Here is a 13,578-nt window from a genome sequence, read left to right as displayed (position 1 = left end):
TCATTTGTGTAAGTGCTGTGCTTGTTGAGTGTCCTTCCCTATAAGCGTGCTGAAAGTCTGTTGTCAATTTGTTTACTGTCAAATAGCATTGTATCAAACACAATTTTTCCCAGAAGTTTACTAAGGGTTGGTAACAGTCTGATTGGTCGGCTATTTGAGCCAGTGAAGGGGGCTTTACTATTCTTAGATAGCAGAATGGCTTTAGCTTCCCTCCAGGCCTGAGGGCACACTCTCTCTAGTAGGCTTAAATTGAAGATGTGGCAATATCGTCCACTATTATCCTCAGTGATTTTCCATCCATATTGTCAGACCCCGGTGGCTTGTCATTGTTGATAGACAACAATAAAACATTTCACCTCTTCCACACTGACTTAACGGAATTCAAAAGTACAATTCTTGTCTTTCATAATTTGGCCAGATATACTTGGATGTGTTTGCTTATCTTGCCAATGAAAAAGTCATTAAAGCAGTTGGCAATATCAGTGGGTTTTGTGATGAATGAGCCATCTGATTCAATGAACGATGGAGCCGAGTTGGCTTTTTTCCCCAAAATATAATTTAAGGTTCTCCAAAGCTATCATTCTTTATATCATTTATCTTTGTTTCATAGTATAGTTTGTTTTTATTTTTATTTTGTTTAGTCACATGATTTCTTAATTTGCAGTACGTTTGCCAATCAGTTGGGCTGCCAGACTTATTTGCCATACCTTTTGCCTCATTCCTCTCAACCACACATTTTTTCAATTCCTCATCAATCCAAGGAGATTTAACAGTTTTTACAGTCATTTTCTTAATGGGTGCATGCTTATTAGTGACTGGAATAAGCCATTTCATAAATGTGTCAAGTGCAGTGTCTGGTTGCTCCTCATTACACACCACATCATCAACACATGAATCACTACAAAACGTATTGTATGACCTCTTATACACTATATTAGGTCCAGCCTTTGGAACTTTGGTTTTCCTAGATATGGCTAGTATATTGTGATCACTACATCCTATGGATTTGGATACTGCTTTAAAGCAAATTTCTGCAGCATTAGTAAAGATGTGATCAATACATGTGGATGATTTCATTCCTGTGCTGTTTGTAACTACCTTGGTAGGTTGACTGATAACCTGAACCATGTTGCAGGCACTGGTTACAGTTTCAAGCTTTTTCTTGAGTGGGCAGCTTGATGAGAGCCAGTCAATATTTAAATCACCCAGAAAATGTACTTCTCTGTTGATATCACATACATTATCAAGCATTTCACACATATTATCCAGATACTGACTGTTAGCAGTTGGTAGTGTATAGCAGCTTCCCACAAGAATGGGCTTTAGGTGAGGCAGATGAACCTGTAGCCATATTACTTCCACAGTATTTAACATTTGTGATCGTCTCTAAGCTTTACAGGAATGTGGTTCTGAATATTGACCACAACACCGCCCCCCCGTTGGCATTTCTGTCTTTTCGGTTGATGTTATAACCATGTATTGCTCCACTGTATCATCAAAAGTATTATCTAAGTGCGTTTCAGAGATAGTCAGAATATGAATGTCATCTGTTACAAGCAAGTTATTAACTTCATGGACCTTGTTTCTCAGGATGCATATGTTAATATGGGCTATTTTTAGCACTTTGCTGGGTTGCTTGATTGTTTTTATTGCTTTACTGCAAAGCTTATCAGAAGTAGACTTGCTCATGTTATTTATAAATAATAGTATAAATATTCAAGCTGATTGTGCAGCTCACCCTGCACTAAGGTCTTCCTACTAGGGCACACCGCCTCAGTGCTAACAGTGTAACTCTGGTTCATAGGCTCATGATTACAGCATACAATAGCTGTAGGATCAACAGAGGTATTCAGGGCAGTTAGGGGGACATAAATTAAGTGACTTACATTGTATCTGCCAACGCCTCTGGGATAATGTACATTTGATGCAGCATTATGACGACTCATTGTCACAATGGTAGGGATTAACTGAGCCGGTCTTGGGTCATTGATAAGTCATTGTTTCAACGCAGCGTTGAAATCCGTGGACAGAGTCCAGGAGCCAAGATGATTTGGATGGACTTCGTCATTCCTGTAGAGTATCTTCTGTTTCCAGAAGGTGTCAAAGTTATCAATAAAAGTGACTCCAGCAGAGCTACAGTAGTCTTTTAGCCAGGTGTGTAATACCAGTAGCCTGCTGAATCTTTTACACCCACGGCCAAACAATGGTACTGGACTTGAAATTATTGGCCGTTTTTTGTAGTCTTTTAATGCTAAAATCAGTTCTTTACAATCCATTTTAAGATGTTCCGAGCTAACCCTCCTGATGTTGTTTGATACCACATGGACTGCGACAGTGTTAGCTCCCGGCATCTGTCGTAGAACAGTCGGAAGCAGCCTTGTGAAGTCCTGTACTCGTACTCCTGGGTAGCACAGGGTTTTTGCCTTGGGGACCGAGATGTTTCTCGCCATAGAGCTGTCTATGATGACAGCTTGTGATGTTGAATGGGCCGTTCTCTCAGGCAGCCTCACGGTCTGGTGAAGGTGGGAGCTCCGAGGATCTGAACCCGAGGTAGAAGCCACCAGAGAGCGAGACAGAACAGAGGACGAAGACACATGTACCTCCGGATCCGATCTTGAATGGGAAGCCCCCAAGGAAGAGGGCACCGGAACCTCTGGATCCAGGGTGGAAAAGCGGTTTCTGATCTGTGTCAGGTCCAGGCTCAACATCTCCAAGGAGACCCCCGTTGCCAGAGTACGCTTTCTTCGAATTCCACATCGAGTGATGTATCTCCATGGCTGGTTGGTTGGGTCGAGAACAGCTCAGTTCTGAAGGAAAGGGGGAGACTTCGGGGATTGAACCCTGCTGAGCACCGCCCAGTCGACTGTGGAGAGTCGACAAGGCGTCGACACTTCCACCAGACTAGAGCAGTGGCGGTGATGCCCACATATAGAATTCAACTTTGTTACAATTAGATTCTCAAGTTTTTGTTTGCTAAACCAAAGTGGAGATTGTGTATTCTAGATAAGGAATTCTGTTTTGCTCATACTTTCATTGGATGCTCTTGAACCTGCAACCTAAATCTGGTGATGCAGAGGCCACCCCTCCTTCAAAGCCTCTCTGTGTGGCCATCCTGCCCTCTTCCTTATAATGATGAAGGAGAGTTTCTGAAGTTTGGCTTTAGAGTTGGGCATAGGATTTCAATCAACCATACGATGGTTAAGTCAATGATCAGGGAACAATTTTATTTGAAACTTCTGCCGTGGCTCAATTCAAACCTTGGGCTAGATTCTATCAGATCTGCGCTAGCCGACATCCACATAGCGGTAATGTTGACGGTGCAGGAGGTGGAACCGCATTAGAGATCCACAAGTGGCTCCTTGTGTTACTTTATCGCGGACACTGCCATTGGATGCAATGAAACCACACCCAACTTTATATCCGACAAATCCCATGCAGCCGCGTTAGAGGTTCATGCAGCCGCGTTACAAGTTCAAACATGTCAATGCGTGATGTTCTATTGTCTACACCTCGATTAGTCTGGTATAGGTGTTCCCATAGACACGTATAGGGGAAACACTTGACTTCGTGTCATTATTTCTAGCATCGATAGAGCCTACACTTTCTAGCACCGTTTTGAACTGCTAATGCAGTTGGGATAATAAGGAAGGGAGTGGTTGGTGATGCACAAGAGCACCCGCTCATCGATTTGTCATCTCCTACCGCAGTTACACCGCCAAACATCCTCTATGTGGATGTCAGCCAGTGCAGGTTAATGCTCGATCTGATTGAATCGAGGCCTACGTTATTGTTCAGTGGCTTTAGGTGTTGTGGAAGGTGAAGAGGGGGAGAGCGCTCTGGAATGACTCCCACCTTGTCCACCAGAGGTCATGAGTTCACTACTTTCTCAACTTGTCTCCTGTAATGGCAGTGGCAGCTAGTGTGAACTTATATTGAAGTTGTATGTACTATGCAGCCCTGGAATATGGTTTCTGTTACGTAATTCTGCAGCGGTGCCTTTCCATCTGAAATACACAGATATGTGGAGGAATCTGTGGCTGTGGGTTCAATCCTTAGCTTGTGTGTATTTCTTCACATTCAGAGTGTGAAAGTCAGTGGCTCTGTGTTAAGGTTCTCTCCTCTGAAGCGCAGGGTTGCAGGTTTGATCCCTGGCTCATCACCTGGTTGTGTTGACGCTCTGGGATAGTTGGAAGGCTGTCAGAATTCATGAGGATGAATACCTGGGGTCCCCTCTCCAGCGAAGTGCAGTGGTTATGGAGAAAAAAGTAACCTATTGTCTGGAAACGCAGGGGGGAACCCCAGGAATTTCCCCCCTCTGCTTATCATGCCTTTACAGCCAACACCACTTTGTGTGGCAGCAGCTCCCAAAGTGGCCCTGACTCACTGACCAGCGGAGTCCTCAGTAGGCAACCATGCCCAGGAGCTGGCACCTAGGTTCAAACCTACAACCCTGTGCTTAGGGGGAAAGATCCTTACTCTGTGGCATTGATAGGTGCAGAAATGTAATCAAAAGCACAGGTGGTGAGACTTGAACCCCAAACCCTTAGCTTCAAAGTAGATATTTATCCCCAGAGCCACTGACTCATCACACTTTTGCCGCTTCTCTTTGTATATTTGACATTGAGAGATGCAGAATTTTAGACAGAAGTGCCAGATATAAGATTTGAACCTATGACCTCTAGGTTGCAAGACAAGGACTCAACCCCAGAGCCACTGACATTGTGAGTTGGGGAGATGAACCTACCAGTCGTAGATTCCTTGTAGACCTTACTGTGGTCTTCTGGGCTCTGCCAGTGACACCCTTTGGCTCCCATGATGTAGATGCACCCGTGTCTGTTGCAATGTCCATAGACATTAGTGTCATTCATTTATATAATGATAATTAGAGCAGCATATTGGCCACTTTTAAAGTGTCACCTCCCTTTACAGTCAGTGGGACTGGGATGTCTCTGTCTGTTTGCAGCACCAACCTCAATCTGTTTGGAGTGTCTGCGTACCGCCTGTCGACAAACCTCAGCCGTAATATGAGCACTTTGATAGATTAGATGAGTTTCCTGTATCTCTGCTAGGAGGTGGGGGGCAACAGCTTCCTCTCTGGGTGATTAATCTTCATTAGGCTCATCAAACAATCCTCTCCCCATCTCCGTACTCTCTCTATTACACTTTCCCATCTCCTGTTCTCTCTCACACTTTCCCATCTCCTGTACTCTCTCACATTTTCCCATCTCCTGTACTCTCTCTCTCTATCACACTTTCCCATCTCCTGTACTCTCTGTATCACACTTTCCCATCTCCTGTACTCTCTCACACTTTCCCATCTCCTGTACTCTCACACACTTTCCCATCTCCTGTACTCTCACACTTTCCCATCTCCTGTACTCTCTCTATCACACTTTCCCATCTCCCGTACTCTTTCTATCACACTTTCCCATCTCCTGTACTCTCACACGTTCCCATCTCCTGTTCTCTCTCACTTTCCCATCTCCTGTACTCTCTTACACTTTCCTATCTCCTGTACTCACTCTCCCTCACTGTCCCGTCTCCTGTACTCACTCTCCCTCACTGTCCCGTCTCCTGTACTCACCCGCTCGCTCACACTTTTCCATCTCCTGTTCTCACCCGCTCTTTCACACTTTCCCATCTCCTGTTCTCTCTCACACTTTCCCATCTCCTGTTCTCACTCGCTCTTTCACACTTTCCCATCTCCTGTTCTCTCTCACACTTTCCCATCTCCTGTTCTCACTCGCTCTTTCACACTTTCCATCTCCTGTTCTCACCCGCTTTCTCACACTTTCCCATCTCCTGTTCTCACCCGCTCTCTCACTCTCTCCCACTTGCCCATCTTCATTGTTCTCAATCTCCCACACTTTCCCATCTCCTGTACTCACTTTCCCACAATGGTGGAAAAAGTACCCAACTATCATACTTGAGTAAAAGTAATGATACCTTAATAGAAAATGACTCAAGTAAAAGTAAAAGTCACCCAGTAAAATTCTACTTGAATAAAAGTATAAAAGTATTTTGTTTAAAATATACTTCAGTATCAAAAGTAAAAGTATAAATCATTTCAAATTCCATATATTAAGCAAACCAGATGACACCATTTTCTTGTTTTTATTTTATTTGCAGAAAGCAATGGGCACACTCCAACATTCAGACACAATTTACAAAGGAAGCATTAGTGTGTTTAGTGAGTCTGCCAGATCAGAGGCAGTAGAGATGACCAGGGATGTTCTCTGTTTAGTGAGTCTGCCAGATCAGAGGCAGTAGGGATGACCAGGGATGTTCTCTGTTTAGTGAGTCTGCCAGATCAGAGGCAGTAGGGATGACCAGGGATGTTCTCTGTTTAGTGAGTCTGCCAGATCAGAGGCAGTAGGGATGACCAGGGATGTTCTCTGTTTAGTGAGTCTGCCAGATCAGAGGCAGTAGGGATGACCAGGGCTGTTCTCTGTTTAGTGAGTCTGCCTGCCAGATCAGAGGCAGTAGGGATGACCAGGGATGTTCTCTGTTTAGTGAGTCCGCCAGATCAGAGGCAGTAGGGATGACCAGGGATGTTCGGTTGATAAGTGTGTGAATTAGACTAGTTTTCTGTCCTGCTAAGTGTTCAAAATGTAACGAGTGCTTATGGGTGACAAGGAAAATGTATGGAGTAAAAAGTACAATATTTTCTTAAGGAATGTAGTAAAGTAAAAGTAGTCAAACATAAATACCCCAAAAAACTACTTAAGTAGTACTTTCAAGTATTTTTACTTAAGTACTTGACACCACTGCTTTCCTATCTCCTGTACTCACTCCCTCACTTTCCCGTCTCCTGTACTCACTTTCCCTCACTGTCCCGTCTCCTGTACTCACTCTCCCTCACTTTAATATCTCCTGTACTCACTCTCCCTCACTTTCCTATTGCCTGTTCTCTCTTACTTTCCCATCTCCTAAGGGGTATACTACAACGCAGGGGGAGAACATAATAATAAAAAAAGATATATAATATTATTATAATTTTTTTATGGGTAGATCAGCTTTAATATTGCAGATAGATTGTGGCTTCCATCAATGTAATTGTCTGCATCATTTCCAATCTCCCATATATTTTTTGGTAAATATACAGTACCAGTCAAAAGTTTGGACACACCTACTCATTCAAAGGGTTATCTTTATTTTTACTATCTTCTACATTGTAGAATAATAGTGAAGAAATCACAACTATGAAATAACACATATGGAATCATGTAGTAATCAAAAAAGTGTTAAACAAATCAAAATATATTTTATATTTGAGATTCTTCAAAGTAGCCACCTTGTAAAATAGTAAAAATAAAGAAAAACCCTTGAATGAGTAGGTGTGTCCAAACTTTGACTGGTACTATATATATATATACACTGCTCCAAAAAATAAAGGGAACACTTAAACAACACAATGTAACTCCAAGTCAATCACACTTCTGTGAAATCAAACTGTCCACTTAGGAAGCAACACTGATTGACAATAAATTTCACATGCTGTTGTGCAAATGGAATAGACAACAGGTGGAAATTATAGGCAATTAGCAAGACACCCCCAATAAAGGAGTGGTTCTGCAGGTGGGGACCACAGACCACTTCTCAGTTCCTATGCTTCCTGGCTGATGTTTTGGTCACTTTTGAATGCTGGCGGTGCTTTCACTCTAGTGGTAGCATGAGACGGAGTCTACAACCCACACAAGTGGCTCAGGTAGTGCAGCTCATCAAGGATGGCACATCAATGCGAGCTGTGGCAAGAAGGTTTGCTGTGTCTGTCAGCGTAGTGTCCAGAGCATGGAGGCGCTACCAGGAGACAGGCCAGTACATCAGGAGACGTGGAGGAGGCCGTAGGAGGGCAACAACCCAGCAGCAGGACCGCTACCTCCGCCTTTGTGCAAGGAGGAGCAGGAGGAGCACTGCCAGAGCCCTGCAAAATGACCTCCAGCAGGCCACAAATGTGCATGTGTCTGCTCAAACGGTCAGAAACAGACTCCACGAGGGTGGTATGAGGGCCCGACGTCCACAGGTGGAGGTTGTGCTTACAGCCCAACACCGTGCAGGGCGTTTGGCACATTCGCCACTGGTGCCCTGTGCTCTTCACAGATGAAAGCAGGTTCACACTGAGCACGTGACAGACGTGACAGAGTCTGGAGACGCCGTGGAGAACGTTCTGCTGCCTGCAACATCCTCCAGCATGACCGGTTTGGCGGTGGGTCAGTCATGGTGTGGGGTGGCATTTCTTTGGGGGGCCGCACAGCCCTCCATGTGCTCGCCAGAGGTAGCCTGACTGCCATTAGGTACCGAGATGAGATCTTCAGACCCCTTGTGAGACCATGTGCTGGTGCGGTTGGCCCTGGGTTCCTCCTAATGCAAGACAATGCTAGACCTCATGTGGCTGGAGTGTGTCAGCAGTTCCTGCAAGAGGAAGGCATTGATGCTATGGACTGGCCCGCCCGTTCCCCAGACCTGAATCCAATTGAGCACATCTGGGACATCATGTCTCGCTCCATCCACCAACGCCACGTTGCACCACAGACTGTCCAGGAGTTGGCGGATGCTTTAGTCCAGGTCTGGGAGGAGATCCCTCAGGAGACCGTCCGCCACCTCATCAGGAGCATGCCCAGGCGTTGTAGGGAGGTCATACAGGCACGTGGAGGCCACACACACTACTGAGCCTCATTTTGACTTGTTTTAAGGACATTACATCAAAGTTGGATCAGCCTGTAGTGTGGTTTTCCACTTTAATTTTGAGTTTGACTCCAAATCCAGACCTCCATGGGTTGATAAATTGGATTTCCATTGATTATTTTTGTGTGATTTTGTTGTCAGCACATTCAACTATGTAAAGAAAAAAGTATTTAATAAGATTATTTCTTTCATTCAGATCTAGGATGTGTTGTTTAAGTGTTCCCTTTATTTTTTTGAGCAGTATATATATATATATATAATTAGTTTTGCTAGAATGGTGCCCCACCTGCCCTGAATGACGGGTTGCCACTGTAATGTAACCCAACTTTTGGCCAGCTCTTTCTCTAACGGGACATCAACTGGCGAAAGCTTGCCAAGTTAATTTACTTCTGAAACGTGACAAAACAAAGGCTATAAAACATGTCCATACAAACAACTGCTGTTAGATAGATAGCGATATGAGGTGGCTATTATTACTAACAGATAACTAGAAGCTAGAGCTGACCTGGCTGTGGAAGCTACTCACTAGTGTAGCTTATTCATTCACCTCAGTCGAGAGGGGAGGAAACATTAGCTAACGTTACATGTCAGTTACAATTCTAGATCAGCACTGCGAATAAACACTAGTTTATTTTTTTTCTTCTGTGAAGTTAAACATCAGTTACCTTGCCAGCTATAGCAGTCACCTCAAGAGGAGCTAGTTTCTGTTATTTTTACAACTCGGTGAAAGACCGTAACGCGTACGCTGAACTATGCTCAACTATCCCATGCTGGCCCAGCCAGCCTTCCAGAAGCTTTGCCTTCCAGAAGCTTTGCCTTCCAGAAGCTTTGCCTTCCAGAAGCTTTGCCTTCCAGAAGCTTTGCCTTCACACAGCCTGCCAGGCCACTCTGTGGTGTCCGCATGGTCCTAAATCAAGTCGAATAAACACTCCTAACAGCCTACCCAACCGCCCAGAGGCATCCGCATGGTCCCAAACCACACCTTTAAGTTGTTTTGTATCACATTCCAATGATAAAACTGGGGGGTATAAAAATGCATTTTCAGAATGTGTGTCCCCAGTGAAAGTTGCGAACCTGCTACAACGCAAGATCAAGGAGTTAGACAGCTAACTTGCTGGAATTTTCTGCAATACATTGTTTGTTTTTAGAATAGATAAGCTTGAAATGGGCTGCCATTTTGGATGGCTGCCATTTTACGGACTCCTAACCAATCCCCTGTATATTTTGGTATTTTACTAGGATCCCCATTGGCTGTTGCAAAAGCAGGGGGGGTCCACACAAAACATGAAACATAATACAGAACATCATTAGACAAGAACAGCTCAAGGACAAAACTACATACAGTACATTTTTAAAAAGGCACACAGCCTACATATCAATGCATACACACAAACTATCTAGGTCAAATAGGGGAGAGGTGTTGTGCCGTGAGGTGTTGCTTTATCTGTTTTTTGAAACCAGGTTTGCCGTTTATTTGAGCAATATGTGATGGAAGGAAGTTCCATGCAATAAGGGCTCTATATAATACTGTACGCTTTCTTGAATTTGTTCTGGATTTGGGGACTATGAGAAGACCCATGGTAGCATGTCTGGTGGGATAAGTGTGTGTGTCAGAGCTGTGTGTAAGTTGACTATGCAAACAATTTGGGATTTTCAACACATTAATGTTTCTTATAAAAATAAGAAGTGATGCAGTCAGTCTCTCCTCAACTCTTAGCCAAGAAAGACTGGCATGCATAGTATGTATATCTATGCATGCCAGTATATAGCCTTGTTATTGTCATGTCATTTTCTTGTTACTTTTTGAACTTTTCTCAACTCTATTTCTTGAACTGCATTGTTGGTTAATTAAAGGCTTGTAAGTAAGCATTTCATGGTAAGGTTGTATTCTGCGCATGTGACAAATACAATTTGATTTGATTCGATTTGACATAGCTACACTGAACAAAAATATAGTGAGTGTGCACCTCATGTTCCATGAGCTAAAATATAAGATACCAGATAGTTGCCATTAGCACAAAAAGCTTATTTCTTTCAATTTGTGCACAAATTTGTTTACATCCCTTTTAATGAGAATTTCTCTTTTGCCAAGATAATCCATTCCCCTGACAGGTGTGGCATTTTAAGAAGCTGATTAAACGAAATGATCATTACACAGGTGCACCTTGTGCTGGCGACAATAAAAGGCCACTCTAAAATGTGCAGTTTTGTCAAACAACACAATGCCACAGATGTCTCAAGTTTTGAGGTAGCATGCAATTGCCATGCTGACTGCAATAATGTCCACCAGAGCTGTTGCCAGATATTTGAATGTTAATTTCTCTACCATAAGCCACCTCCAATGTCGTTTTAGAGAATTTGGCAGTACGTCCAACCGGCCTCACAACCGCAGACCACGTGTAACCACGCCAGCCCAGGACCTCAACATCCGGCTTCTTCACCCAGTGGATCATCTGAGACCAGCCACCCAGAGAGCTGATGAAACTGTGGCTTTGCACAACCAAAGAATTTCTGCACAAACTGTCAGAATCCAGATGGCTGACAGCGTGTACGGCTTCGTGTGGGCGAGCGGTTTGCTGATGTCAACGTTGTGAAGAGTGCCCCATGGTGGTGATGGGGTAATGGTATGGGCAGGCATAAGCTACGGACAATGAACACAATTACATTTTATCGAAGACAATTTATTCACCAGACATGTCACCCATTGAGCCTGTTTGGGATGCTCTGGATCAATGTGTACGACAGCGTGTTTCAGTTCCCACCAATATCCAGCAACTTCGCACAGCCATTGAAGAGGAGTGGGACAACATTCTACAATCAACAGCTTGATCAACTCTATGCAAAGAAGATGTTGCACTGAATGAGGCAAATGGTGGTCACACCAGATACAGACTGATTTTCTGATCCACACCCCTACTTTTTTTTATGGTCCATATTTGTATTCCAGTCATGTGAAATCCATATATTAGGCATAATGAATTTATTCCATCTGGCTGATTTCCTATGAACTGTAACTCAGTAAAATCTTTGAAATTGTTACATGTTGCGTTTATATTTTTGTTCAGTGTATATTTAGCCACCCCCCCTACCATTAGCACACCCACCCAAAACTTCCAGCGCCATGGGCTAACTCATTGATCCTGCTTTGTAGTATACCCCTGTGTTCTCTCTCACTTTCCCATCTCCTGTTCTCTCTCCCTCTTCCATCTCCTATTCTCTTTCTCTCCCTCTCTCTCTCTCTTCCTTTCCTCTGTAGAAGTGTCTGGAAAGTACACCTCCCAGTTACAGCAGGAAGTGTTTTTACTGTCCCCATAGGGAGTCTGGTAGAGGGAGAGTGTGGCAGTGTAGTTTTGGAAGTGTGTGCTGTGCCGGTATCCCTGTAGGGTGTCTAAACATTTGAATTATGGAGCAGTTCTGTGTAGCGGTGATGTAAACACTGCTGTGTCTGACAGTTCTCTCTCAGACTTTTCTATTGTATAAACATAGTGCAGTGTATTACTTGTATATCATTTGTAACTGTCAGTGCCCTACTATTTCATTACTATTAGTCTATGAAAACCCCTTGAAACAGTCTTGCTAGTGTCTACTACTATCTTGACAGTACCTTGCCTGAATACACGTTTTTTAAATAAGTGACCCTGATGGCGTGTGTCATGAAGAAATGAGCATAGTCTGATGTTTGATTGATGTGGATTACCTGGTTAGACGTAGTACTTTTCCATGTTACTTAGACGTTATGTGTTGGGAGGATCTTACCTGACATGTGGCTGTAGTCTCCAGGTGAGGTCAGAGGTCATAGTGAGTGTGCACCTACCTGATTGGCCCTTTTTGATAGCAGGTGATGCGATGGTAGAGTTGCTTTCGCAGTCCTGGTTGCGAAACTCAAATCCGGTGAAAACACCTTCCTAATATTGAGTTTCACCCGTCTCCCCCAATTTGTCGGGGAATGGACTCTGCAAAGTGTCGAAAGCGTTCCACAAGGATGCTTGCCAATGTTGACTCCAATGCTTCTTGATACACACATGAAACTGTTGAGCGTGAAAAAACGGATTCACCTGGTCAGTCTGTCATGGTCAGTCTGTCATGTTCTTAATGTTTTGTATACTCAGTGTAGGTTTGGATATTTACCAGGTTGAGCGTGTGTAAATTGGGAAATAACAACCCCACAATTGTGTCCCTTCATAATAATGCCAACCAGACATGGCAGAATTGGAGGAATTTTCTTTGCGTCCCTTTTTCTGTCAGAGATAAAGCATTAAATGTGCTTTTTAAAAGACATTTTCCCCACCTCCTTTGGCATTGGATTGTTGAACGGAAAATGGATAACCACATGAGAGAAAACAAACATGATCCTCTTTCTGAAATTCTAGGTAAGATTATGATAATAGTAATCTACCTACGGTTATGATCCACACGCTATATGAGTTTTATTGTATGTCCTTCCTAAAAACAAACTATATTTCATAATAGGCTTGGTTGAGTATTGCACTGATGAAAGAAAATAATATCCCTTGACGCAAAAAAAAAAGAAAAGAATGGTTGCAGTTGTTTGCCTCCAGCACCAGCCAGACCTCATTTTTGTAGATCAAAATTGTTGTGAGGCGTAGAAATGAAGGGTCCTGTAAATGTAGCAGGACACACATAGTGTGAGATCCTTCTATAAAAGTACACACATCATTCTGTAATTGGATACATTGTCATTGGTCAAATTGATAGGGAATCTATGTTTAAAGGCTGTAGCTTTGACACTTTCCTTTCCTATTTCTCTACATATTAGGGGATGCAGTACTGACACGGTACAGAAGTGGAGTTGGACACAGACATAGTAGACAGACCATGCCCAGAACAGTGTACAGCACAGGCCAATCCCTGATGAGGGAACCCTCACATTGG

This window comes from Salmo salar, chromosome ssa07, assembly GCF_905237065.1.
Source record: "Salmo salar chromosome ssa07, Ssal_v3.1, whole genome shotgun sequence".
Taxonomy (NCBI): domain Eukaryota; kingdom Metazoa; phylum Chordata; class Actinopteri; order Salmoniformes; family Salmonidae; genus Salmo; species Salmo salar.
The sequence above is the reverse complement of the archived record's forward strand: the minus strand, read 5'-3'. Positions refer to the sequence as shown.